Source organism: Panthera tigris, chromosome A1 (genome assembly GCF_018350195.1).
Source record: "Panthera tigris isolate Pti1 chromosome A1, P.tigris_Pti1_mat1.1, whole genome shotgun sequence".
Classification (NCBI taxonomy): Eukaryota; Metazoa; Chordata; class Mammalia; order Carnivora; family Felidae; genus Panthera; species Panthera tigris.
This window is the reverse complement of record NC_056660.1, coordinates 4,068,364-4,096,049: the sequence shown is the minus strand read 5'-3', so window position 1 is coordinate 4,096,049 and position 27,686 is coordinate 4,068,364. Positions and strand designations below refer to the sequence as shown.

The 27,686-nt window shown below is 45.2% G+C and overlaps 1 protein-coding gene across 7 annotated transcripts in view; it reads right to left on the bottom strand.

Annotated features, from left to right (window-relative positions):
• The window catches only part of TNFRSF19 (TNF receptor superfamily member 19), a 94,239-nt gene extending 82,578 nt beyond the window's left edge, over positions 1 to 11,661 (bottom strand). For 3 of the 7 annotated variants that reach the window (XM_042982201.1, XM_042981953.1, XM_042982259.1), the window contains exon 1: positions 2,250 to 2,367. The gene's annotated coding sequence lies outside the window, so the exon portion shown is untranslated. Of the gene's footprint in view, positions 1 to 1,262; positions 1,577 to 2,249; positions 2,368 to 4,379; positions 4,416 to 11,188 lie in introns of those variants that run through there. The other 4 variants (XM_007074356.3, XM_015540153.2, XM_042982140.1 and 1 more) reach the window with 4 other exon arrangements.
• Positions 11,662 to 27,686: the final 16,025 nt, after the last annotated feature.

Below are 27,686 nucleotides of genomic sequence, written 5' to 3'. Positions count from 1 at the left end.
CTTTCTTCATATGTTCACGGTGCCTGCAGTTTTTTGTGTTTTACTAATTTCTGAGTGATGGAGGTGATCACAGGGGATTGGGCTAAGCTTGGAGATTTAAATACACGACAAAGGAGAATCAAATTCTCTTCATGGGTGTTAGCTGAATATTTCACTTATGTTTCGAAAATTCCCAACATGCCCTCGATTCACGCATTGAGAGCTGTAACTAGTAAATTAACATATCAAGGACAACATGTGACCCTTACATGTCTCCATTTTTCCATTCATATGTTGTGTGCAGGTAGGTACAAATGAAATCCAGTGATTACCTGAAGTAAAGACATTTCCTTTCCTTTTCTTTTCTTTTAAAAAGCTTATATGAGGAGTGTTCCTTACTCAATTTTCCGGATAGGAAAGGTACTTTAAGACTACAATTTCAAGTGCATAAACGTCTTCACATGTCCTTAACTTCAAATTCAAGACGCAGCCTAGTCCAAAGACACTCTCGTCAAGGATGGTAACTTCCATCAATGTCCCAGAAAATACTAACACAATGTCTCAAAGTCAGCACTTACTGTGGAAAAAAATTCTCAAGTCAATAAAGTCACGTGGCCTTGATAATAGGGTAGATGTTATGGCATTTCATAGATCAGAAAATAAAGAACTTACAGAGCTATGCATTGATGTCAAGGTGTTATTTTCGCAATGAAATGCATTTCTAGGTTTTGTATTATTTTCAGGACAACTCGATAAATATCACCCCAGATAAATTCTTTTTAAGCACCCACATCCCTGTGAACGATGATTAATGCCCAACACGTTCTTCTTCCACAGTGGGACTCCATTCTCACCCCCTTCAAGTTGCCAATCTTTAAATTAGAGACTAAGCAGCGCTTTGCAATAAAATATTTGCAAACTACATGAAAGCAGCACTGGCAAAAACGCCCGAGGTGACACTGCACAACAGAAAACATACTGAGCAAATCCTGAACTAATGCAACATAATCCTCCCTTTTGCAGAGCAGTACCGGATCATGAAATAACAGCATATTAAAACCTTCCGTTTGCATAAGTCATGTTTAACAATAACTGTTTCCTGTTTATGGGAAGAAACTGTCTTCTAGTAAAGGAAAACCGTCAATGGAGTAGAAAACTACACCTGCATAAATATTTTGAGTTATTTCGGCTCAAGAAATACGGCACGAGGCTTATGGACGTGTTTGCAGATCGAGTCCTTTGATGAAAATGCAAAAAAAAAAAAAAAAAAAAAAAAAACTCACATGGATTCCTCACATGTCCGATGAACAGTTTGCTACCATCCAAAGTGATCCATCAAAACGGATCACTGAACGCCGAGCCTCCCAAACTTCATCTTCGAGAGTTGATCAGTAAATTTCTCTGGGACGCAACCCAGACGAGGGCCGCGAGCACTGACCTTCCTCCCTCATCTACGACCTGCTCTGCCCATCACCGTCCTGACAGATGGTCCGCGGTCTGCGAGATTCCGCTTCCACGGAATTTGTTTACGGAGGGCTCGTAAGGGCCGTGAGTGTCCTCTGCCCCGCCCCACGGCGGCGGGGCGGGCAGGCCAGGCCTGCGCCCGCTTCCCCCGAGCAGCGCCGCGTCCGCGCAGGGGCGCCGCGTCCGCGCAGGGGCGCCGCGTCCGCGCAGGGGCGCCGCGTCCGCGCAGGGGCGCCGCGTCCGCGCAGGGGCGCCGCGTCCGCGCAGGGGCGCCGCGTCCGCGCAGGGGCGCCGCGTCCGCGCAGGGGCGCCGCGTCCGCGCAGGGGCGCCGCGTCCGCGCAGGGGCGCCGCGTCCGCGCAGGGGCGCCCGGGGCACACGCTGCAGCGCCACCTTTCCGGGCCCGGCTTCAGCCTCCCGCAGGTTCATCTACACGCGCGCACACGTCTGCCGTTTCCCAGTTCCAAGATCCCTGGATGTTAAGACCCAGTCCCGCCGGTCCCGCCGCTCCCACCGCCGGCGGAGACCCGGAGGCGTTCGCTTTCCCGCGTCCCCCTCGCGGCCGCGACCAAAGCTCCAGCATCTGCAGAGCGTCCTCCCTCCTCCCCTGGCTGTCACCCCGCCCGGGGGTCACCTTCGCCCGGCTCGGTCCGCCCGCTCCCCTCCGCTGCGCCGGAGCAGCCCTCGCCGGCGACCCTCGCCTCAGGCGGCCGCCTCCCCCCCGGCTGCCGAGCCTCGGGGACCCACCCGGGGCGGGGGCGGGGGCGAGGGACCTCCGCGCGGCCCCCGGCGGAGCCGGGCACCTACCTTCCCAGTGACCCAGGAGGCTTCGCCGGCCGCCGCTCCCCGTCGCGCCCTGCAGGTCCAGGCGGGCTTGCAGCCAAAGGGGCGCGCGGAAAGGGCCGGGTGCAGGGTACCCGGCGCGCAGGCGGGTCTGGGCGGGGGGGGGGGGTCCTCTTCGCGAGCGAGCCGGACGCTTCCCTGCGCCGCGGGCTGCGCGCTCTCCGGTAGCCCGGCAACGGCAGCCGCCTCCCGGGCCCCGCCCACCCGGGGCCGGCCCCGCCCACCCGGGGCCGGCCCCGCCCACCCGGGGCCGGCCCCGCCCACCCGGGGCCGGCCCCGCCCACCCGGGGCCGGCCCCGCCCACCCGGGGCCGGCCCCGCCCACCCGGGGCCGGCCCCGCCCACCCGGGGCCGGCCCCGCCCACCCGGGGCCGGCCCCGCCCACCCGGGGCCGGCCCCGCCCACCCGGGGCCGGCCCCGCCCACCCGGGGCCCCTCCCGTCCCCTCGCCCCGCCTCCGGCGCTGGGCCGCCCCAGCTGTGCTCAACCCCGGCTCCCCTCCCACTGCCGAGCCGAGGTCAGAGGCGCGGAAGGCTTGACCCCTGAGGCTGCGGGAGCTGGCGGATGCGTCCCGCAGGCTAACTGGGGCCGGGGGTGGGGGAGGTGGGGGGAGAGCGGGGCACCGAGACCGGCAAAAGCTTGGCTGTGTGAGGGGAACTGCCTTTGGCGAAGCGAGAGAGCCGCCGTTTGTACTCTGGACGTATTTTCTCAGGACCTGTGTGCCTTTCCCTTGCCTGGTCGCATTCTACCCAGCACCTGCTTCTGCGTAGCAGGAAAGAACCCCCCCCCCCCCCCCGAAAACGATGTGGCACGTTTGCTCTGGTCGATCAAAATCATGATGACCTGGCTCGTCAATAATCGTCTCATTCATTCATTGATGCATTTTTCCAGCAGACACTCACCCAAGGCGCCCCCTCCCCCACCTTGGCCAGAAACCTCTAAGGATCAGTTAACAAGGTGAATCCTCGTGTATACGCTTGGGTCCCCCTCCTCCGCGCCAGCACTAGCCCAATCCAGCCAGCACTAGCCCAATCCAACCGTTAAGGTCGCTCCTTAACCTGGAAGCCGCTGGCCATGTGGGGGAGCACAGAGAGCTGGCTCCACGCCTTAACAAAGTATTTTGTGGAAGGTGTTGAAACTTCTGCACTTTATGCACTTATCAAACGGAGCTAACGGTGCCCGGTTTGCAAATTTGTTGGAAGGAGTGAAAGAATCAGGTACCTAAAAAGTACTTTTTCAGCAGTAGAATGCCATAGAAATGTAAGCAGCTATTGTTTCATCTGTCCAGCGGGTAAATAAAAGGGGAAATTTCATTCAAACACAAGATACATTCATGACTTTGGTAAAAAGAGGCATCCACCGCTTGTCTGTTGGTTTTGTTTTCCCGACACAACGACACCACTCTTTGGATGGAACCATAGCCTGTGTTTCTTTACGATACCTTAAAGCCCATAGTAGCCCCTCGATAAATGTTTGTTGATGAATAAATGAATGAGTTGTTCTAGTTAATTTCTGATAGTACGTCTTGAGACCTTGAGCACACCATAGTGCTAGGCCAGGTGCTTGTGAAAAGTACATTCAAAAGCATTCCCAAGGGTCACACCTCAAGATGACCTACTTCAAATCTAACCCAGTCTGAATACAGACCCCAACATCGACTTTGTAAATAACTTACAAATGATATGCACCGTCTTATTTGAACCTCACGGCAAGACTTCCATCCTTAGATGGAGAGGTGGTTTCCCACCATCCACAGCGAGTTCAATTTGCTCTTCGATGAAAGGGGGGGGGGGGTAGGCTTTGCAGCGACTTTTCAATCCACTCAGCCCTTCCAGCACAAACCACTCTCTGTGAGAGGAGTTCTGATAAGTGCAGGTTTCTGCATCTTCCTAAACGTCCCCGGGCTCGGGCAACCCTAGCCTAGCATCATGTGCCGCTGCTCAGGGAAGTTTCACGCAGAGGAGTCTGCTGTATTTATTGGGAGGTAGGAAGAGAGCCTCGCAGCCCATCTGTGCCGTGGCCTGGCACAACTACACGACTGCACTCCTGTGCGTGTTATACCGAAGTCGCCTGTTTGATTGCGCTCCTTTCCCTACCTGGACTTCAATCACCGGAGGGCACGTGTTACTTCCTTAACGTCCCCGGGTCTGGCACCTAGAGCACTCAGCGTCTTGGTGAAGCTGAATTGTTGCCTCTTCCTTTGTGAGGTCTCACACAGTCACCCTTTCTTCCTCTAAAAAGAGGAAGGGAAAACCCTTTGTCCCACTAACTCCACCAAGGTACAGGCCCTCCCCACCTTGCCCCGGGACATTGCCGCAGTCAACCTTTCTCTCCGCTGGTCTGTCCCGCGAGCGGTCTGCTTCCTCCCGCCTTTCATCACTGGCAGCGTCTAATTAAAAGGTTTACGAGAGGCTCCTCATTGTTAAGACCGGCTTTCTGGCTCCTTAAATTAGCATTCAAAGATTGCCGTGTTTGGGGCTCTGCCCACATTTTCAGCCTTATCTTTCTCTCCTCTAGACCACACACTTTCTGTTCTGGCCAAACTGGTCGGCTCGCTTGCCTCAAATGTGCCCCGAACTTCCCCTTCTCTTCCTCTTAATACTCACCGATTCCCCTTTACTGCTCTGACTCCTCACTTACACCTGACTTCTATTTCAGAACCAGCTGGAAAGCCACAGCTCTCCCGAGTCTATCCAAGATTCGTGGGCTTCCTACAATGATAGCACTTGCATCCAAGTGGGACTGACTTAGCTTTCTGCCTTAAGGAGTTAAAAATGCTTACAGAGAAGGGGTGTATTTTGTTCAAACTTGTATCTCTGATAATATCAAACATCCAAGCAAATGTTCAATAAATGTTTTCTCAGTGGAATTTAATCTGCCAACTTGAGAACTACCTCTGTGACTTCAGCTAAAAGCTCTTTTGTTCTCTGGCCTCCTTTTGTACTTAGAGACAGTAAGACATTATTTAGCCCATTCGTTCTTGCATCATTTTATGTGTGTATGATTGATCTGCCCGGTTAGCCTATTAGTTCACTATAGAGAGAGACATTATTTTTGACATGCATCGGCCTTGGCATCAGATTATCTGGTCTTGGATGCCAATTTGCCATCCACTATTGCATATCCTGGGAAAAGGAGCTTAGCCTCCTTAAATTTCCTTTTTTTTTTTCTCTCATCTGTAAAATTTGTCTCATCGTTGGTTGCTCAATAAAACAAGGCATTTAAAGCACTCAGCTCCATGCCTGGCACAGAGTAAACGCTCACTAAATGGCAGCCATTATTACGATGGCAGGATATCTATTGTAGGGCATCCAAAGCCTAGCAGCAGTAAATAAATGGTAATTGAAATGATATTTGACAGTGGGGGCAAAGAGCACTGGAATTCTGCACTCTAGCTATTGCACGCATCTTATCCTTAAAGAAGAGGCTGGTTGGGGCGCCTGGGTGGCTCAGTCGGTTAAGCGTCCGACTTCGGCTCAGGTCACGATCTCGCGGTCCGTGAGTTGGAGCCCCGCATCAGGCTCTGAGCTGATGGTTCAGAGCCTGGAGCCTGCTTCCGATTCTGTGTCTCCCTCTCTCTCTGCCCCTCCCCCGTTCATGTTTTGTCTCTCTCTGTCTCAAAAATAAATAAACGTTAAAAAAAAAAAAAAGAGGCTGGTTAAGTTCAGTAAATACTGCCCACTTTACCACCCTCATTCAGATGCTGGAAGACAAGAGGCTATCCCCCCCCCCCCACTTAAACTAGTGAAGTAACAAACTTAAAAAAAAAAAAAAATTAGTTTTAGTGACCAGCCAGCTCACTAAAAGCAAAGTTCAAGGAAAATTGTTTGACTTCCTAGTAATTTCTAGCGTAAACCACTAGTCCTTGGGAAAAGGCAACAGAATGCAGGCCACATGAAGGTACTGAATTTTGTCTGTCAGTGGAATTTAATTTACAGTGCCTGGCACATAGTAGGTACTCATTAACATTTGTTGAATGAGTTAACAAGTGGGAGTGACGATCTCAAAGATGAATAAAGTTTGTCAAATATAGTTAAGAAAATGAGGGAAAAAATAACCAAGATGCAGCTACTTAAGTAACTCGCAACACCCATTGCCGCCAATCCTGGATGATCAGTGCCGGGTTGGGGCCAGACATGCTGTGACTTGCTCAAGGTCACACACCAAGTTCATAATAAAGCTGGAGTCAGAACCCAGGCCCCCTGAGTCTTAACATAATGTTCACCATACCACTACATAAGCCAATATACGTGCAAAGGCCAACGAGGTTATTTAGAGCAAAGCTGTTATGAGTGAATAGCAGTTGCAGTGATCTTTGTGAATTTACGACATCCGCCATTGGCTAGACTTGTCATGTGTTTAATGAGAAAAGAAATGGCCCTGGACTCTCCTCCTCTCTTTCCTGATAAATGTGGCAGGCTCCTCCGCATGTGGCTGAATGAAAGACCGGGCTTCCTGGGAACAGCCCAAGAATGGGGACATTTAGCAGGATGCAGAAAGCTGTACTTATCAGTACGCCTCTCACAGAGGGTGGTTTATGGTGGAAGGAATGGTTTGATAAAGTTGCTGGAAAGCCCCACCTGCCCATCTCCGCTCTCCCTCCCTCTTTTCATCAAAGAGCAAACTGAACTCACCCTGGATGCTGTGAAACCATCTGTCAGTCTAAGGATGGGAGACTTGGTAACTTCTCAGTGGTGATTTCAGCCAGTGGGTGGGTTTGAGGAACAATTCAGGGGCAACGCTGAACGGCGAGGGACAGTAGAGGGGAAATTAAGCACCGCCACCGGGGAGCCTCCCCTGCCCTCCTTTTCAGGGCCAGTTTTCTAAATTGGGCTGACAAAATGATAAAGCATCATCCTCTCAAGGGGGCACCAAATTATTAATTTTTCCAGGGCGACTTGGACTGTCTCTGCCATCACAGAGAAGAGAGTCTGACCAAGCCGGTGGCAGATGTCTGAGTTCTGTCTAGTGAAGCAGAGGAAGAATGGTTTATGTCTTGACATCCTTTATAGCTATAGATTCTAGGCTAACTGATGGAAAGCTCTATCAAAAATTTCTAATAGCTCTTATAAATCAAAAGAGGGGCGCCTGGGTGGCTCAGTTGGTTGAGCGTCCGAGTTCGGCTCAGGTCATGATCTCACGGTCTGTGAGTTCAAGCCCCGCGTCGGGCTCTGTGCTGACAGCTCAGAGCCTGGAGCCTGCTTCCGATTCTGTGTCTCCCTCTCTCTCTTCCCCTCCCCTGCTCATGCTCTGTCTCTCTCTGTCTCCAAAATAAATAAAAACATTTAAAAATAAAATAAAATAAAATAAAATATATCAAAAGAAAGTAAACTACAGAACCTGTTTTTTGGGCAAAATCAAGTTGGCTCTATATAATTCTTGTGATGGAAACAATTAACGGTCTAGTCCTAGAACAAAAGAACCCAAGGTCTGAAATCAGATACACTCAAGTGCTGCCACTTAATTAGCCTTGTGATCTCGCACATGTTGTCTATGAGTCTCTCTGAGACTCACTTTCCTCATCTGTACCATGAAGGAGACAATTATAAAATTAAATGAGAGAGTGAAAAACATTGTGAGAGTGCCTGGCACACAAGTCCTCAATACGTATCAGTGAAATAATTAATAATTAGTGAATTAAGAAATATTAGTGACTGTTATGGAATAATAATCTGTAAAGCTTTATATGAAAACTTTAGGAGGATGAGAAGACTTGGGGATGGCTATTTGGCCTTAAGAGCAGTATCTACGTTCAAGCTTTATAGTCAATCAATAAGTTGAATTTATTCGCAAGAAATGTTTTTTTCTCAAGGGAAAAAAGGAACAGAAAAAATTAAAGGAAACTTGTTCAAGGATTCTTAATGTAATCAAATGTGGCATGGAACACAGATCATGTACAAGCCATATGAAATTTGCAAAGTAAAATCTCACAAAAATCCCACCAGGAATCTCCCTCAACGAATAACGACATTTTATTCACTATTAAACTTTTCAGGGACATCTTCTCAGAAAATATGAATTCCTGGAAAACACATAAAGATTTATTTATATGATGCCCCACTTGTATATGCACACATACACAGGCCGACTCACACAAATATATAGAATTGCACATTGAGCCGAGACTTCGACTTTTGGTAAAAATTATTTTAGGGGCACCTGGGGGCCTTAGGAGGTTACATGTCTGACTCTTGATCTCGCTCAGGTCGTGGTCTCACGGTGGTGAGATTGAGCCCTGTGTCAGGCTCTTTGCTGGGCATGGAGATTCTCTCTCTTAAGATTCTCTCTCTCCCTGTCCCTCTGCCCCTCCCCTGCCTGCGTGTGCTCTCTCTCTCTCTCTTAAAAAAAAAAAAAATCATCTTAAACATTATGGTCCAGCATGTGTTCAGACTGCTTAGAAATACAGAAGCAAAAGGAACAGGTAGAACATAACCAGACTAATCCAGCTAACTGACATCTATTGAGGAAACAAAAATATATACTCCATTAGGAAGTGGCTATCTTACTCTTTATCTTTCAGACTAACATTGTTCTCTGTTCAGCTACATAGTGCATTGAATTTGTTGTGCAGTTGTTAGAAAATAGACGATTCGTGGTGAAATAGAGAGAACACTGGATTAGGACTTGAAAAACCAGCCATGTGACCTTGGTTAGGAGAGTCAAGTTAACTTTTCTCTAATCTCAGTCTGCTCATCTGCAAAATGGCTATAAAAATTCCACCGGCTTATTTCACAACGAGATAGTCAACTCCCTCATTTAACACAGGAGAAAAACAAGTAGTGAAGTGACTCTCTTAAGGTCACATAGCGAATCAGGACTAGAAAAGTCTTTTGAAGACTTGGTCCTTCTACAGTAACAACGCTGCCATTGAAGCAATAGATAGGAGAGTGCTTTGAAAGAAATGCAATACAAGGGTGTCCTTCATGGAAGTATTATGGATCAGGGCTACTTAAGTCACGACTGAGATCATCATGTGGCAATTAATTAAGAAATGCCTTTCGACGTCATACCTGTACCTCAGCAATAGCCATCTTCCTTTTAAAATCAAATACAATCTGTTTCATTTCTCAACCAGGACCCAAGAAGTAAACAATTAACTGAATTAATTCAGAAACTGAAGTGGATTTTCAAGGACTTGACTTGCCCAAACTAGTTTTCTACAAAGCCGAAATTAATCAGATAATTGCTGATTCTCCCTTTTGTTTAGTGCTGAGGAGTGTTTGTATCTGTTAAAATGAGCCTGGTAGCAGTAGAAGCAATCATTTAAGAAATTTTATAAATCCCAAATGTAAACTACATGATCAAGTTCCTCGGCGTGTTATTTCTTCAGGCATCTTCTCCACTGGTTACTTTAAAAGCTTAATTTTCTTTATTGGAATGTGAACATGAATACTGCTTTTGTGATTTAAAGAGGATTTTTTTCAGCAAACAATTGAAAGAATCGACCTAAACTGATACCCCAGGATATTTTGAACTGGCTTTGTTACACTGTCAGTAGAACAAAAATTTAAATGCCTCTCCCGGCGTCGTGACTAAAAAACAACAGTTAAATCTCTTAGATTAAATTCTTACCGACACATCTCTAAAATATAGTCAGCTTAGTATGGTTTTAAATAATATCCTCTCAACAGTGATCACAGTTTTAAAATTAAACAAACAGTGCTAATTACCCTCCTTCTACTATCTGGAGGAAACTTTAGAAAGTAATTAAATTAATTGGCTCTGAAAAATTAATTACATATGAAATGAGGCTCATTAGACCTTTCCTGTTTCATCAGAATTTCAAACTAAAGGATAACTAATCTTATCACTTATAATTTCTTTGTGGTTCAGCTAGCATAAAATATGCCATTGTGATGATAATTATTTTACCCAAATAAAGACTAGAACACTAAAGTGAACTAATGTGAACACAGACTCTTTTGCACTGTATTAAAATCTTGCCTCTCCATGTAAAGAGCTCTCTGTAAGTGTGCTAGTTGTGCGTGCGTGTGTGTGTGTGTGTGTGTGATCACTGAACTGACAAAAAACAACAGTTAACTTTCAAATTTGGCACCCACTGCAAGATATATTTTGGTTTTGCCAAGTGGAGTATAAACCCAAGTGAGAATTTGACTAAAACCTGTGTGGAGCATGGCAACTGTTGATTACTCAGATAGTTTTCATAAACAGTTGGCAACTTTTAACTGGCAACAGCTGTCAGTATAAATTTAAAGTAAATGTTAATTTAGGAATACCAACGGCGGGAATGTTTCTGTAAACAAGGCTTGTGCTATTTCCAAAGGTTACAGAAAATCACTAGAGGATTTTTTTTTAACAAAACTTGGCACAACTTTACCCTCTCTGGTTTAAACATCCTTCAGTTTTACACCTAAAAGGCTTTAATCGTACTTGAATGCCTTTTCAGTGATTCCCTTGAGGATGCAAACTGCATAAGGAAATGTAGTTGATGGGTTTACGTCTGGGAGGTGAGAGAATAAATAAACTAAGGAACAGTATTGCCAAAGGTGCACTATACTCTTTTATGTAAGAAAATAAGGAAAGCCTCGGGGCGTCTAGGAAAGTTCTCCGGCCTGTTTACTAAATAAAGTAACCTGTAAACACTCAACGCAATTACAGCTTACAGATCTCAGGCTCTGAAGGCGGGTTGTATGCTAAAGTTAGCGCTCTGTTTTCTCCTGTTTGAACAACTCATTTCCAAGTGCAGTTTGCATGACCCATTGCCAACCCTTTTGTATCACCTCTAAAAACGGCATGGAGAATCATAGTTACTCTGATACACCCAGGAAACACAATGTGGTATTCAAGCAGAGAAATGCCCGCTTTTAATTGACTGAAGCCGTCGTTTCCTTAGAGCACACAGGAAAAGTGAAGTGAAAGCTACGACAAAACATAAAATTTGTACCTGCAAACGTGCTGAACTCTTTCCAGGACTCACCCTTTCGGCAACTCAGTTTCTCCGCGGCAGCATTTCTGTGCCAAGTGCTGCTACCTTCCCAAAAATGTATGTCAGCACAAGCCCGGACGAAACTTCAAATCCAGGAAAATAAAATTAACCATGCAGATCAAAGGCAGACGAGCAGGGAGATGAAATGCCGTAATCTGATCGGCGATCAGTTGCAGAACATCAAAGGCAGGGCTAAGTTTATATATATGCATGGATATCGAGAAAGTTCCCTTTCCGCAGGTAGTTGCCCTCCCCTCCTCGTCCACAAATTCTTTTGTTTAACACGGATCACGTTGTTTTCCTCTCTCTCTCTCTCTCTTTTTTCCCCCTTCCCCTTTGCAACCAGGCGATAGCCGTGGCTCTCCCAAGCTTGAGCTGAGTGGCTGGATCCGTAGCCTTTTCGGTTCCCAAGCCGTGTTGTGGATTGTGTGTTGGAGGCTTTGCCTAGTGCCAGCGGGTTCTGCTTGATCCCTTTCATCTCGCTGAACTGCAGATCCCATGACATCATTCAGCGCCGTGGGACTGGTAGGAGAGCTATAATTCAGCCTGTGGGGGAGCAGAGCTCCGGAGCAGCCAGAGTCTGCCTGATTTCCAATCACGTTAGGCTAGTGTGCCTCACGCAGCACAGTTTCTGTTATCTGTTTCCCAGTTGGAAAGGACAGCGATTGCGGGAGTGTGATAAGATCCCTGATCCATCTGGGTTCCAAAGGACTGCATTTAATTGCCTCTTCGTTGATAAGAATCACAATTTTTTCACAAAGCCTGGGTGTCAAATATTCAGAGTAGTTAAATAGCACTCTAAGACCATTGCAGACAACCCCCAGGGGCTCTGCTGCAAGGAGAGGGGAACATTTTAAAAATGTCGTCTTTGTCTGAAGCGTGACCCATCTTTAAGGACTTAAAGCAAACTGTCTTTTCCTGGAAACTTAAAGTAGTAGAGGTCGAACACCAGCGAAACAGTGGTGTTTCAATTAAAGTAATTACTCCGCAGATAACCAGCAATTAATCACTGGCTAAATATGTACCACCCTCTCCCTTAAGCCTGAGGGCAGAGACTTACTCTTGGTCTTTATCGGGGATTCTGAAAACTATATTTTAAAACAACATGTAGTTCTTAGTTTTTATTTTATTTTATTTTTTTAACGTTTATTTATTTTTGAGACAGGGAGAGACAGAGCATGAACGGGGGAGGCTCAGAGAGAGAGGGAGACACAGAATCTGAAACAGGCTCCAGGATCTGAGCTGTCAGCACAGAGCCCGACGTGGGGCTCGAACTCACGGACCGTGAGATTGTGACCCGAGCTGAAGTCGGCCGCCCAACCGACTGAGCCACCCAGGTGCCCCGCTTTACCTTTTTTTTAATGTTTTAATTTATTTTTGAGATACAGAGAGACAGAGCATGAGCAGGGGAGGGGCAGAGGGAGAGGGAGACACAGAATCTGAAGCAGGCTCCAGGCTCTGAGCGGTCAGCACAGAACCTGACGCGGGGCTCGAACTCATGGACCGCGAGATCATGACCTGAGCCGAAGTCGGATGCTTAACCGACTGAGCCACCCAGGCGCCCCTGTAGTTCTTAGATAGGTGTAATTCAGTAATACCTGTTGAGCATTTTTTAAATTCACAAAAGAAAAGGATTCGGTAGAGGAAAGCCGTTGCCCCGTGCTAACCCCAAAGCTATCCGTGCCTTTGGGATTGTTTCTCCTAAATCCATAGTTTTCACTTGTAACTCACAAAAAATCACCACGTTGGTCTCATTCTCCGTAATTTAAAATGAGACCTGTTGCACATTATTTAGCGTTCTCTTGACGATCGGTTCTTGACAATGGCCGATTCGATACAACAAGATGATTTTATTTTTAGTGTTTATCAAAACAGAAGGTCATCAGAAATTTTGTCTTCATCACAATCCGGGGTACAGGGCATCTCTGAATTCCAGACCACTCTTCCATGGAATGAAGGAAAATGTTCTATTTTCTGAGGGAAATTTGCCAACTTTTAGAAGGTCAGGTGAAAACATTTTTGCAAACCTGAGAACACAGTAGAATCTAATCATTCTTTATGTAACTTCTCTCCCTAATTTGTTTCATCTAATTTTTCCTGAAAGTGTACTTTATAGTGGGTTCTGTGAATCTCGAACGAATTTTAATAGCAAAACATTGGCTTGAACAGCTACTGAGTTCAGTATAAATGACATTTAAATAGTCACGTTTCTTTTTCAACACTTCCTTTATAATTTTTCTACCGCACACATCATTGCTCAAAGAGGCCCAGAGCTCCAAAGGTGTTTGAAGTGCAGGTGTCATTCTTTACGACTTCTTAAAAGCAGGGCAGGAAAAAAATCCTGGGATCCCTGGACTCCACGTAACATTTCTGGCGATGCTAAAGCGAATTCAATGAAAACATTTCAAAAGACAAAATAGTTCCGAGTGGGCATGTGCCCATTTCTTCTTGGAGGCCACCCACCCCTGCAACCAGCATGAAACCCCTATCCCATCCCCCTGCACCCTGGAACAGGGCCTCCCTAGAAGCTGACGCGGGGAGTCAGAACACCTGGTGCTCTGCACGGTTCGTTGCAGTGGCGAGTAATCCTAGGGTCTTGCCCGAGTTCAACACCGGCAGAAATAGGTGAGGGACTGAACGAGGACTCTTATGTTTTCACCGGGAGCTTCCAGGAGGCGTTTGAAAGCAGGGACTCACACGAAAACCAGGCAAATGATCTTTGATGTACACAAATCTCATCAAGGGAGATTTGCTGTGTAAAACACGCCTAGCGATGCAGTAACGTCTTCGATGGGAGGGTTAATTCCCGGAGTCACTGAACATTATTATGAATTGGTCCTCCTGTGGCCAAGACCCGTCCCCCTCACCCCCCACGTGTGAGATGAAAGGAAATTGAGGTTAGGGCCCCATCTGTCGCCAGAAGCAGAGTGTGGCTGAAGGCCCTTCTGGAATGAGGAGGGACCTCTTGACCCGGGGCTCATTAGTGCTGTGCTTCGGCCCCACGGAGCTCCCTGCATTGTGGACATGTGGCCTGGACCATTGTGCTTTGTGAGCAGCACCCTGAAAGCAAAGCTTTTCTCTTTCCCTCCCAGAAACTTAGACGGGTGACGTTAAGTCTGGTGCCACGGTGATAAGAAATATGTCACTCCACTCTACGTGGTTACCTGTTGCAACGACACGAGGTGAGAACGTTTTATCGATGACTCCTAGTGCCACGTCACCCGTGAGTGGCTTTTGTTACTCTTCCCCAAATGGCCTTTCAGCCACCTGGCTGTGAGTGGTGCAGGGACCGCGATCGGATCCCGGGTGAGGAGCTAGCTGCCTGCTACGTTTCACTGCACCTGAAACGGACGAAGCTTCCACTTGTCATATCAAAGGATGGGGGGGGGGGCCTTCCTGGGATTCTGGAGCAGGTGCCTCGCATGCCCCTCCGTCGCCACCCACTGCTATTTTCTTCCCAACAGCTGACACACGCTTCTTGGTTTCTCTGCTTTGACAGGAGAATCACATACACTCCTGCGATGGCGAGATACAGTTTCGGGTAACAGATTTTTTTCCCCCCGCTAAGTTTCAAAGTTCTTGGAGTTACCTGGACCTCTTTTTTAACGCCGTCTCTTCTCAACTTTTTGTTTCGCGACATCCTGGGTTATACATCAGCTAATACAGTTGTAGGGACACAAATCGGGAGAAATGATTTTAGAACTTGTTTCACGGACACGCTTTCCGTGTGTGGGGGTAGCTCGATGCTGCGGGAGGGGCAAGGGTACTGGAGTCTGACTTTTTTTTCATCCGTAACTTCATGACAGCTTGGACGATGTGGGCGAGACACAAAGCTTCTTTTTCCTACACTGCAAGAAGATGACAACATCTGCGTCCTCAGTGTTGTTGAGACCACCAGCTTCTGTAAAGCCGATCAAGCAGTCCCACTTGAGTGTATATCCAAAGGAAATAACATCGAAGAGGGAAGAGCTCCGTGTCCCCATGTTCATTGAAGCAGTTTTCACTACAGCCAAGAGAGAGGAATAAGCTAAATGTCTGGTGACAGATAAGTGGATAAAGAGAATGTGGTATATCTGCACAATGGGGTATTTTTCAGACTTAAAGAGGAAGGAAAAGTTAACATTTTTGACGGTGTGGATGAACCTGGAGTGGATAAGCCATACAGAGAAAGACAGATACTGCAGGAGCTCATTTATACGTGGAATCTTAAACCAGAAACAAACACAAAGCCCCACTGAACTCATAGTAACAGAGAGTAGAGTGGTGCTTACCAGAAGTTGGGGTGTGGGGGGAAAGGGGAGACTGAAACAAAAAACATCGGTTACCAGGGGCGTAGGGGAGGGGGCCATTGGAAGTTCTTGTTTAATGGGGACAGATATTCAGTATTGCAAGACGAAAAGAGATCCAGAGATGACAGTGATGGTCAGACAAAAATATAAATGTATTTAGTACCACTGAGGGGTACGCTTAAAAATGGTTAAGATGCTGAATTTAATGTTAGTGTATTTTACCAAGAATTTCAAGAGGGAGAAAAATTGAGAATCAAGCAGAGAAAACTCTCAACAGAGAAGCTAAGTTTCATTTTTGTTCCCTGTGACGATTAAAGAATAATAGTGAAACACCGACACTTATTTGGAGAGCAAACTCAAATTTGAGTTGGGCTCGATCTTCAGAAGGATCAGGGCAGAACATCACCCTGTCCTGGGTCTGGTTAATCTGAGTCCGAGGTGAGCCTGGATGTCCTCAAGTCCTTTAGAGGCCAGGGACCAGTCTTCCATTATCTGTTTATCTTCTACATGACCTTAAAAAGAAATGTTTCAAGCCTGTTAGAGGTTGAATTGTAGCCCCCAAATTCGTATGTTGGAACCCTAACCCCCAGGAACTCAGAATGGACGCAGGGTCTTTAGAGGAGTAATCAACTAAAATGAGGTCATTAGGGTGGGCTCTAATCTAATATGACCAGCTTCCTCATAAAGGCTGAAATTTGGTCACAGAGACATACAGGTGGAACATGACGTGAATAGACCCAGGGAGAAGACGACCATGTATCAGCCAAGGAGAGAGGCCTGGAAGAGATTCTCCTGCAGCCTTCAGAAGGACCAACTCTGTCAGCATCTCGATCTCAGACCTCTTGCCTCCAGAGCTGTGACAGTCTATGTCTGTTGTTTAAGCCGCCCAGTCCAGAATAGGTACCACATTACATCAGTCCTAGGAACTGAGACAGAGCCCCCCAACACTTCAAAAGGCTTATATTCTCACCAGAAAGCTTCCTGTCCACTTCCTAGAAACCTCTCTCAGCTCCTGTGGGCACCCCCTACTCTGGCTGGACTGCTTCCACCCCTATGGGCAGAAAGTTTCTTTCGTCTCCAAAATGTCAGTTCAGGGGTACTACTGAGTGAAGCAGAACACTGCTGAAAGTAATTGAAGACAGGAATTAAAGCACAAAATTTGGCTGTTATATATAAAGCTGCTAATGAACCCTTGTGGACAAGTCTTTGAGTGGATATAAATTTTTATTTCTCTTAGGTAAACACCTAGAAGGAGAAATTCTGGGTTATAGGGCATAGCTCTCTCCTTCTCTCTCACTCTCTTTCAAAAAAAAAAAATAAACTTAAAAAAAAAGGAAAAAGAACTTGCCCAACTGTTTTCCCAAGTGGTTAGATCATTCTACATTCTTGTCCACAAGGTGTGAGATTCCCATTTCCTCTACATCCTTGATAACACTTGATATTATCAGTCTTTATAACTGTAGCCATTCAAACGGAGCCCACTGGGGCCTGATGATGGTGTTAATTTGCGATTTGCTGATGCCAGTGCTTAACTTTTCTTACACAGATAGACCTCATTTTATGACATAGCTGCAGGTTGACGGAAACATCAAGTAGTTAATACAGAGGTTTTCCACGGAACCCCTAGGCTTTGTACACAGTGTCCCCTATGATTTGCATCTTACATTAGTGTGGTGCACTTGTAATTAATGAATCAGTATTGATACATTGTCATGAACTGAAATCCTCAGTTTATACTGAAGCGCATTCGTTGTGTGGTACCAGCCTACGGATTTTAACAAATGCGTAATGTCATGTATCTACCATTACAGTATCGTACAGAAGAGCTTCACCGCCCTAAAAATCCTCTGTGCTCTACCTGTTCATCCCCAATGCCCTGAACTCCTGGCAACCAGTGATCTGTTTAATGTCTCCACGGTTTTGCCTTTTCCAGGATGTCACATAATAGAAATCGTACGGTGCGTAGCCTTTTCAGATTTGCCTCTTTCACTTGGGGATATGCGTTGAAGGCTCCTCCCTGCCTTTTCATGGCTTCATAATAGCTCTTTTCTTTTCATCGCCGAATAACATTCCATTGTATGGATGTGCCATAGTTTGTTTACATATCGCATAGATACGTTGACATATTGGCTACATAAAACTTGGTATCTTCCAAGTTTGGGCAGTTGTGAAAAACGTTGCTGAACATCTCTGTGCAGGTGTTTGTGTGGATGTAGGTTTTCAATTCAATTGGGTGAATAAATGCCTAGGAGCATGGTTTCTGGATCATAGGATGAGATTATGGTTAGCTTGAAAGAACTTGCCTGTCTTCCAAAGTTACTGCACCGTTTTGCATTCTTCCATGCAGTGAGCAAGGGTTTCTGTTGCTCTGCATCCTTGTCAAGTGGGGTCAGTGTTCTTGGATTTTAGCATAATGTGTCATGGTATTTCATTATTTCAATTTGCAGTTACCTCGTGACCTATGACATTGAACACCTTTTCATGTGCTTGCTTGCTACCTGTACGTCTTCTCTGGTGAAGTTCCTATTCACATCTTTTGCACATTTTTTTGTTTTTATTTTTTGGGATTCTCAAAAAATTTATTTAAATTCAAGTTCGTTAGCATACGATGTGGTTCTGGTTTCAGGAGTAGAACCGGTCATTCGTCACTTACATATAACACCCAGAGCTCATCCCAGAAAGTGCCCCCCTTAATGCCCATCACCCATTTAGCCCGTCCCCCCACCCACCTCTGCTCCATCAACCCTCAGTTTGCTCTCTGTATTTAACAGTCTCTTATGGTTTGCCCCCCTCTCTGTTTTTATCTTATTTTTCCTTCCCTTCCCCTATGTGCATCTGTTTTGTTTCTTGAATTCCACATATGAGTGAAATCATATGATATTTATCTTTCTTTGCCTGGCTAATTTCATTTAGCATAATACACTCTGGTTCCATCCATGCTGTTGCAAATGGCAAGATTTCATTCTTTTTGATTACTGAGCGGTATTCCATTGTATACCTATCTATCTATCATCTATCTATCTATCTATCTATCTATCTATCTATCTATCTACCTATCACATCCTCTTTATCCATTCATCAGTAGATAGACATTTGGGCTCTTTGGCTATTGTCGATAGCTCTGCTGTAAACATTCAGCACGTGCCCCTTTGAATCAAGCATCTTTATATCTTTTGGATAAATACTTAGTAGTGCATGACACAAGACATGAAGAGACACTTTTCCGAAGAAGACATTCAGATGGCTAACAGACACATGAAAAGATGCTCCACATCACTCATCATCAGAGAAATACAAATCAAAACCACAAGGAGATACCACCTCACGCCTGTCAGAATGGCTAACATTAACAACTCAGGCAACAGCAGATGTTGGCGAGGATGCGGAGAAAGAGGATCTCTTTTGCATTGCTGGTGGGAACGCAAGCTGGTGCAGCCACTCTGGAAAACAGAATGGAGGCGCCTCAAAAAATTAAAAATAGAACTACCCTATGACCCAGCAATTGCCCTAGTAGGCATTTATCCAAAGAATACAGGTGTGCTGTTTCGAAGGGACACAGGCACCCCCATGTTTATAGCAGCACTATCGACAGTAGCCAAAGTATGGAAAGAGCCCAAATGTCCGCTGATGGATGAATGGATAAAGAAGATGTGGGATATATATATACAGTGGAGTATTACTCGGCAATCAAAAAGAATGACATCTTGCCATTTGCAACCACATGGATGGAACTAGAGGGTATTATGCTAAGCGAAATTAGTCAGAGAAAGACAAATATCAAATGACTTCACTCATATGAGGACTTTAAGAGACAAAACAGATGGACATAGGGGAAGGGAAGCAAAAATAATATAAAAATGGGGGGGTACAAAACATAAGAGACTCTTAAATACGGAGAACAAACAGAGGGTCACTGGAGGGGTCGTGGGACGGGGGATGAACTAAATGGGTAAGGGGCACTAGGGAATCTACTTCTGAAATCATTGTTGCACCATGTGCTAACTAACTTGGATGTAAATTAAAAAATAAATTGTAAAAAAAGGAAAAAAATAAATAAAAATTAAAAAATTAAAAAAATAAAAATCTTGTATTGGAAAAAAAAGGGGGGAGACAGGATCCCAAGCAGTCTTGGTGCCATGAGCACACAGCCCCGTGCGGGGCTTGAACTCACAAACCACGAGATCATGACCTGAGTAGATCAAGAGTCGAATGCTTAACCGACTGCACCATCCAGGCACTCCACCTTTGTACCTTTGTAAAAAACAAAAAACACCCCAGTTGACTATATTTTGTGTGAGTCTATTTCTGCATTCTATTCCCTTCTGTTGACCTGTGTCTTTATTAGTCAGTACCTCACTGCATTTATTTACCGTAGCTTTATAATAAGTCTTGAAATCAGGTGGTGTCAATGCTCCAACTTTTTTTTTCCAGTATTTTTTGGACTATTCTAGTTCTTGTGAATTTTCTTTTTTTTTTTTTTAAATTTTTTTTTTCAACGTTTTTTATTTATTTTTGGGACAGAGAGAGACAGAGCATGAACGGGGGAGGGGCAGAGAGAGAGGGAGACACAGAATCGGAAACAGGCTCCAGGCTCCGAGCCATCAGCCCAGAGCCTGACGCGGGGCTCGAACTCACGGACCGCGAGATCGTGACCTGGCTGAAGTCGGACGCTCAACCGACTGCGCCACCCAGGCGCCCCTCTAGTTCTTGTGAATTTTCATACAAATTTTAGCATAAGCTTGTTGAAATCTCTCAGGGGTTTTAACTAACGTTGTGTTGAATGTGTGGGTCTTACAATTGACATTGCAAAAGCTTCCAGTCTATGAATGTGACCTCTCTCTCTCTTTCTCTCTCTCTCTCGGTTTTCTTTGATCAGTGTTTTAGATCTGTTGCTATAAATATTCTTCACATATTTTACTAGACTTACACCTACGTATTTAATTGTTTGGTGTTGTTGTATATTATGTTGTTTTCTTAATTTTGAATTTCAATTGTTCATTACGAATCTAGAGAAATACAATTGATTTTTGCATACTGACCTTTTATCCTGTTACCGTGCTAGAATAACTTACCAGTTCTAGGATTTTTAAAAAGCTTTTGGGGATGTTCTACACAAACAATGCTATCTACAAGTTGAGATTGTTTTATTATTTCTCCAATCTGCGTGTCTTCTGTTTCTTTTTTCTTGCCTTATTGCACTAACTAGGACTTTCATTAGATGTTAAATCAGAATAATAAGAGAAGACATCCTTGCCTTTGCCCTGCTCTCAAAGAAAAAGCACACAGTTTTCACCATTAGGTATAATAGTAGCTATAGGGCTTTTTCATATGCTTAACAATTTGGGGAAAGCCCTCTCTATCCCTAGTTTTCTGAGAGTTTTTATCATAAATGGATGGTGACTTGTAGGATATGATTTTTCTGCATCTATTGAGGTGATCATATGTTTTTTTTTTCAGTTTGTTTATATAGGGAATTACACGGATTGATTTTTACATGTTAGGTTAGTCTCGCATTCTTGGGCTTTGGTTGTGATATATGAGCTCTTTATATATATTGCTGGATTCGATTTGTTGATGTTTTTTGGCCTGTGTGTTCATGATGCATAGTGATTTTTAGTTTTCTTTTCTTGGAATGTCTTTGTTTGGTGTATGGCTTGGGTATAGGGCAGTGCTGGCCTCCTAAAATGAGTTGGGAATGAGTTACTTCATCTGCTATTTTATAAAGCACATAAAGCTTTTTATAAAGCATATACCATGGCATAGTTGCCATTTATAATTTGTAAAAAATGACTACATGAGAACTTTTCTAACGCGATTCAAAGTCAAAACGTGCAGATTGTACGGGTCTCAGAGTTTAGTCTTGTTTTTTTTTTAATTTCATAGACTATTGAAAGCAAGTAAGAGATGTAAAGAGTTTGGAAAAGGAAACTGTTCTAGACAAGTTGCCACCTTTCAGTGTCCTAGTTAGAACCATACGACTCAGGTGGATGGTCTCTCGCACGAGGTTCCCTTGGTTTGAAGTCCAGTACCTTAACATACACGTCTGAGGATGAACGAGTCATTTTAAACTTCAAATTCCCTCTCTCTAAAATGGGAATAATAAGAACACTGCTCCTTAGTTCTTGTCAACGTTAGAATAGTACTGTCGCGTAGTAAGTATGGAACACATGTTAACTCTTGACTATTTTAAGCATTGCTAAAAAAAAAAAAGACATGTTATTTCTGACTGTAACAAGTGAGAAAAAGTTGTTCCTCTTTGGGAGAGAAAGCACTCCGTATTCCTCTTTTTAAAAGCATTTCTCATCTTGAAGCCAAAAGATATTTTGCATTTTGGCAGGCAACTTGTTTTATAGAATCTGAAAGTGGATAACTTTGAGTTTTAGAACTTGCTGCTGTGACGTTTCAGTGTTATACAAACAAAAAGTTCAGTGTATCATGATAGTTTTTATTTTTAAAAAAAATTTTTTTAATGTTTATTTATTTTTGAGACAGAGAGAGACAGAGCATGAATGGGGGAGGAGCAGAGAGAGAGGGAGACACAGAATCGGAAGCAGGCTCCAGGCTCTGAGCCGTCAGCCCAGAGCCCGACGCGGGGCTCGAACTCCCCGACCATGAGATCGTGACCTGAGCTGAAGTCGGATGCTCAACCGACTGAGCCACCCAGGCGCCCCTCATGATAGTTTTTAAAGGGGATACTTCATTCCTGTTCATGTTAGGAGTCAAGGTCGAGGACGCGCCATTCTTTAGATGAATGTTTAAGATTATAATTAAGATTCTCTCAAAATAATACGTGAAGTGTGTAGCAAGTTCAATGACTGGTAGGACTTTCATATACAGGTACAGCGAGACAGGGAGTGATTCCTCCGGTCTGAGAGGGGCAGAGTCCCCCAAAACAGAGAAGGATGTTTGGCCTTTCCTAAGTGCCCAAGCTGAGCGTATGGAGGAGGGCAAGACTCTCCATGGAGGCAGGGAGGAATAACTGGGAACACAGCAGGGGTGGTCTGTGTATGTCAGGGAGAAGGGAGGGGACAGCATTTTGTGATTCTGCTCTCCTGGTGTGGTGTGGGCTTCTACTGAGAGGGGCAAAAACTTGAGGTACTGGGAAGGAACAAGAATTCTTGTGCTAGGATTAAGGGCTTGGTCTTACAAGGCCTTGCATGACATGGGTGAACAGTGAGGACTTCAGCCAGTAAAAGGTAGAGGAATCCAACTGGTAAAAAGTCCAGAGAGTGACCACAAGTGAAGGACTCTGGGGCCACATGCACATGGGACCTGGCGGGAGAGCCTTTATCATCAGAGACAGTGAAGTGTCCAGCCCTCCCTCAAATGTCTCCATGATGATCTGACAGCTCCTTTGGGGTCTCCAACGGGTCGGCAACATGGTGGCACTCTGCTTTCCTATGCATTCTGCAGAGTTATTGACAAAAGCTCCCAGTTAACTCTCCCCCTTCTGCCTGGCACTCTGTTAGATTCACAGTTCGAAGGCTACGAGAGGGAGGGTCAGGAGAGCTATGTTACTTTCCAAGGTCCCATGGCTAAAATCGACCTCAAGAGCATATGACTCTACAGCTCTGCTCTGTTACAAGATCACACTATTTCACTATTGTTTTCTGTTAATTAAATATCTCTCTAAAACGCTGTTTTTGTTTTCACAAGTAGGGAGCCCTGCCAACCTAAGTGTTAATAGCCTCTGTAAATTAATCTAGGCTTCTCGCGCCATAGGAATCCCCAACAGGAGGCTTATGTGTCGGCCTCTGAAAAAATGTTAAATTTCAAGTATTGGGATTTTTTTCCCCCGATTACAAAAACAACACGTATTAATAATGGAAATTTGGATAATTAAAGAAAAACAAAGTAAGAAAAAATCACTCCTATCACCCATAATTCTAAATTATTCTCTTTTTTAAAAAGCTATGTAGTTTTAGATAATTAAAGCAAGAAGTAAAAGTATCGTCCTGCTCTCAGAAGTGACCCCGGCCAACAGCTCACTGAACAAACTTCTAGACAGATATTCTTTTGATTCGAGGCCACTCCCAGTTGCTGCCTCGAGCGCCGCTGCCCTTTTCCTTACTGGCGGACACCGACTAGAGAAGGTGGCGAACGTGCTGTTTTCTGCCAAGGGTGTTCTCGTCTCCTATTTATTTAACCTTCCGGTTGCTACCCTAAGTACCGCTTCGGTGTGATATTTAATACAGGAAATGCGTTCTGCTTCTTTATCTCACAATTGTATCTGCGCGCAAAGCGTTATGAAACAGATGCCTCTGACAATCGGTCCCTTTATTGGGAAGGTCTCTGACACCGGGGGAGAGGCTGTAAAGTAAGACACTGTCCCCACATGAGGTTCCTAAGAAAAAGGTCGCTTGTGTTGGAATTTGAATGGGTTTTGCACCCTGTCTAGCGTGAAGGTCTAGCGTGAAAAGAGAACCATGACTCAGAGATGAGAACATCGGTACGGGAGTCTGTAATGAGAGCTCAAAGACAGAGACGTGTGCACTGGAGAGGATCCCTCCTTACTTCCAATCCAAATCCATCACACGGGGGGCAACACACATGCCTCCCGTGCACGTGCACACACACACACACACACACACACACCATGCACTGTGCACACACATACACACACACACACAAAGGTGACCGTGCTGCATTCTGCTGTATTGTTTCATGTTTTACTGTTGGAATGTTTTACTTATTTATTTTGAGAGAGGGCACGAGTGGGGGAGAGGCAGAGAGACAGAATCTGCTGTCAGGGCAGAGCCTGACGTGGGCTGCATTTCGCAAATCACGCGGCCGTGACCTGAACCTAGATGGGGGGTCAGACGCTCAACCGACTGAGCCACCCAGGCTCCCCATCTGCTGTATTATTTTAAAACTTACTTTTGTCCTAAGTATACCAAAATGCTAACGTGATATTCGTTTATTAGTGGCTAGTAGGGTATTTCCAATTATTTTGTTAATGTAAATGTACCATAGGTAATATTTTCGCCAGAATGTGCTTATATTTCTGTAGGAAAGATTTCTAGAAGATTGTTAGGTCAAGTGACAGGCATTTATAGTTGTATGGTAATGCCACATTACTCTCAAAAAGGTCATACTAGTTAACATTATTGCCAGGAGTATACGAAAACGGACTGTTTTTTCCAACTTTCGCTTTGCTTCACATTGAATTTGATCAGCATTTTTCTTTCTGGGGCCAATTAGATAGGTGAAAAATATATCTCACTGTTTTTTTTAAATATAATTTATTGTCAGGTTAGCTAACATACAGAGTATACAGTGTGCTCTTGGCTTCGAGGGTAGATTCCTGTGATTCGTCGCTTACATACAACACCCCGTGCTCATCCCAACAAGTGCCCCCCTCAATTTTCATTCCTTCTTTGCGTCGAAGTGAAGAGGGGCAGTTTTTCACAAATTTATTGGTCATTGTGTTTCCACTATTGTGACTTGCTGTCTTTGTCTATTATTTAACATGTTCTGATTGATTTGAAACAATGATTTTTATATTATAAATAACAATTTAGGTATTACATATGTTATAAATATTGTTGCCAAATCTGCTTACTTGCGTTTTAAACTTGTCTGTGTTCCTGTATCGTATATGCACATAACACAATCAATCAAATCAATTATTTTTAGCTTGTGGCATACTATTATCTGAGACTCTGCTCATTTATTACTTTATTTTGCTCTATTGTGTTTTATTGAATTGCATTGCATTTTATTTTACATATTTTCCCTCCTACCCTCATTTCTAATTTCATTTTCTACCCCCTTCCCCACTACGCACACCGTGCATCGATGCACAAAGAAACAATTGGATATTTTCTTTCTTCCGGATTTCTGGAGTTTGTGTTATGATTAGGAAAGGCTATCTCCTCTGAGTTAGAATACCCTTGTTTTCAACAGCAATATCAAGCCCCCATGTCACCTTCAGAATACTTAGCTTACGTACTAAAGGGTTTTCAGTGTTTGTATGTCTTACAATGTTAATATTGTTAGGACAACTGTTTTTAAGGTATAGTCTCTTTCTGCAACAGTGCAGCCTAAATTTACACACGGGGAAAAATTCTTCAGTTTCCCCTCGTAAGTGGGCTGGCTCCTCACCTTTTCCACGAGAAGAAAGACAAGTGTTTCTCTTCACCGTGCCATGAAGTCTGGGCTTCCTTGAGTCTATTTGGATCTATATGGATGGTCCAAAATCTCCCTTGAGATTATGAGCCTTAGTCAACCGGGCTGTGTAACAAAGTACCATAGACTGGATGGCTTAACAACAGACATTTATTTCTCACCGTTCCGGAGCCTGGAAGTCTGAGATCAGGGTGTCAGCAGCCAGCTGCCTTCTCACTCTGCGCCCACATGGCCGGGGTAGGGGAAGGGAGACAGAGAGACAGAGACAGAAGCAAGCTTTCTTTTGTCTCTCCTAATAAGGGCACAGATCCCACTTTGAGGGCTCCGCCCTCATGACTTAATTACCTCCCCGAAGTCCACCTCCAAATACCATCACATTGGGGATTAGGCTTTCAACATATGAGTGGGGGGCGGGGTGGACACAAACATTCAGTCCCCAGCATCATGTCACTTCCCTTGCCTATAGGATGGAGACAGAGCTTCCTCCTAAGACAGTGGGTCATCTGACCTTCTGTGAGCTCCCCCACAATTCCTTTAAAAGTCTGAACTTTGGGTTCCAGGAGCATAAATCCTATTTTGTTTGGCAATGCATACCCAATGCCCAGCATATGCCCAGCACACTGAACCCCCAAAGCTGGCACGTAGCAGGCTCTGAAAGAACATTCGTTGAATGAATAAACGAGGGGGTGCATGGATGAATGAATTTAGTTCTCATATGTGGGAACTTCCACTTTGCTGTGTCTTCTTCTCAAAGCTGTTTCGTCCAACGGCACCTCCTGGGCTGCTCCTACCTTTGCTCTCCTTCCTGCCTCCTTCTGTCTCGTCCTTGCATTTCCTCCTTCGTCTGTGAAGAGCTGGTGATGCAGAGGGAAAGGGATATTTATCGTACCCTGATGGAAGGTTTGTAAATTTGTATTTGGCAACACGGCTGTACTGATCTAGTCTAGTTCTGGGAACGCACCCATGTGTGTGTGCAAGGACCACCGACAAGGGTAGGCATCTCCGCATTATTTGTGTGGTGGGTGAAATGATAGTTTCACCCCTGCGCTTTTTGGAGGCCAGAGAAGGAAAATTATTGCTCGTGGTGCCGTTTGCCCTAATGACTCACCCGGAGGCATTCTTGGTTGCTGTGGAGGAACTAGAAATAGTAATCGGGCCAGGAGAGAGCTTGATGCAACTTTGACACAGTTCGGCCAAGGTCATTGTTTTGTAAGGAATAGGGTCAGAGTCAAGGTAATAGGAGAAATAGGCTTGATCACGAACTCCTCACATGGTTTTGTGATGAGTTATGTTTTCTTCAGGTACCTCAGGGGGTTAATCAGTTTCAGCTTCGCTGGTGGAGAGACGTCAAGAGCTGCCCATTTCTGTCCGTCCTCTGTCTGTGGGACAAGGGCTTGGCCACCTGTCTAGAGATGGGAGCCTAACAGGCTCCACGGAAGTTTGGTGAAGGCCTCCTCTGTTACCCTCTCGTGGGGGCCAACTTTCCTGATCGAGGGGTGGGGGCAGCGGGTGGAGGGCTTTCATGTCAGAACCTAGGAGGACTGAGAGATGAGGCCCAGGGAATCAGGGCACCTGGAACGCCCTCTCCAGAACTCAACAGAGGCACATTGCCCGTCTTGGCTGGAACGACAGAGGGAGTTAGGTGAACAAAGGAGCGATTGTTGGCCATCACCTCACTCAATTTCCTCCCATCTTGCCCACCAAACTGAAATACCTTAGGATATTTAGCTCACTCATTCTTCCGGGGGAAGTGTTACTTACAGGGCTCTTGGAAGCGAGTGTGTTTGATCTGAAAAAGATGGGAGGTTGTATTGGTTTTTGGCAAGAGAGCAGCCCCTCAGCTACGGGCCTTCTGAGAAGCACCAGTCATCTTGCTGGGGTGCACTGGTAGAGGGGAACGCCGGCCAGCAGAGGACCCCAACTCCAGGGACTAAAGCGTGCCCTCCCGGGTCCATCCCCCTGCCCCCAAGGGGCACACAGCCACCTTCTGTGGGACCAAAATGAGGGGGAGGCTGTGATCTAGAGTACCTTAGGAATTA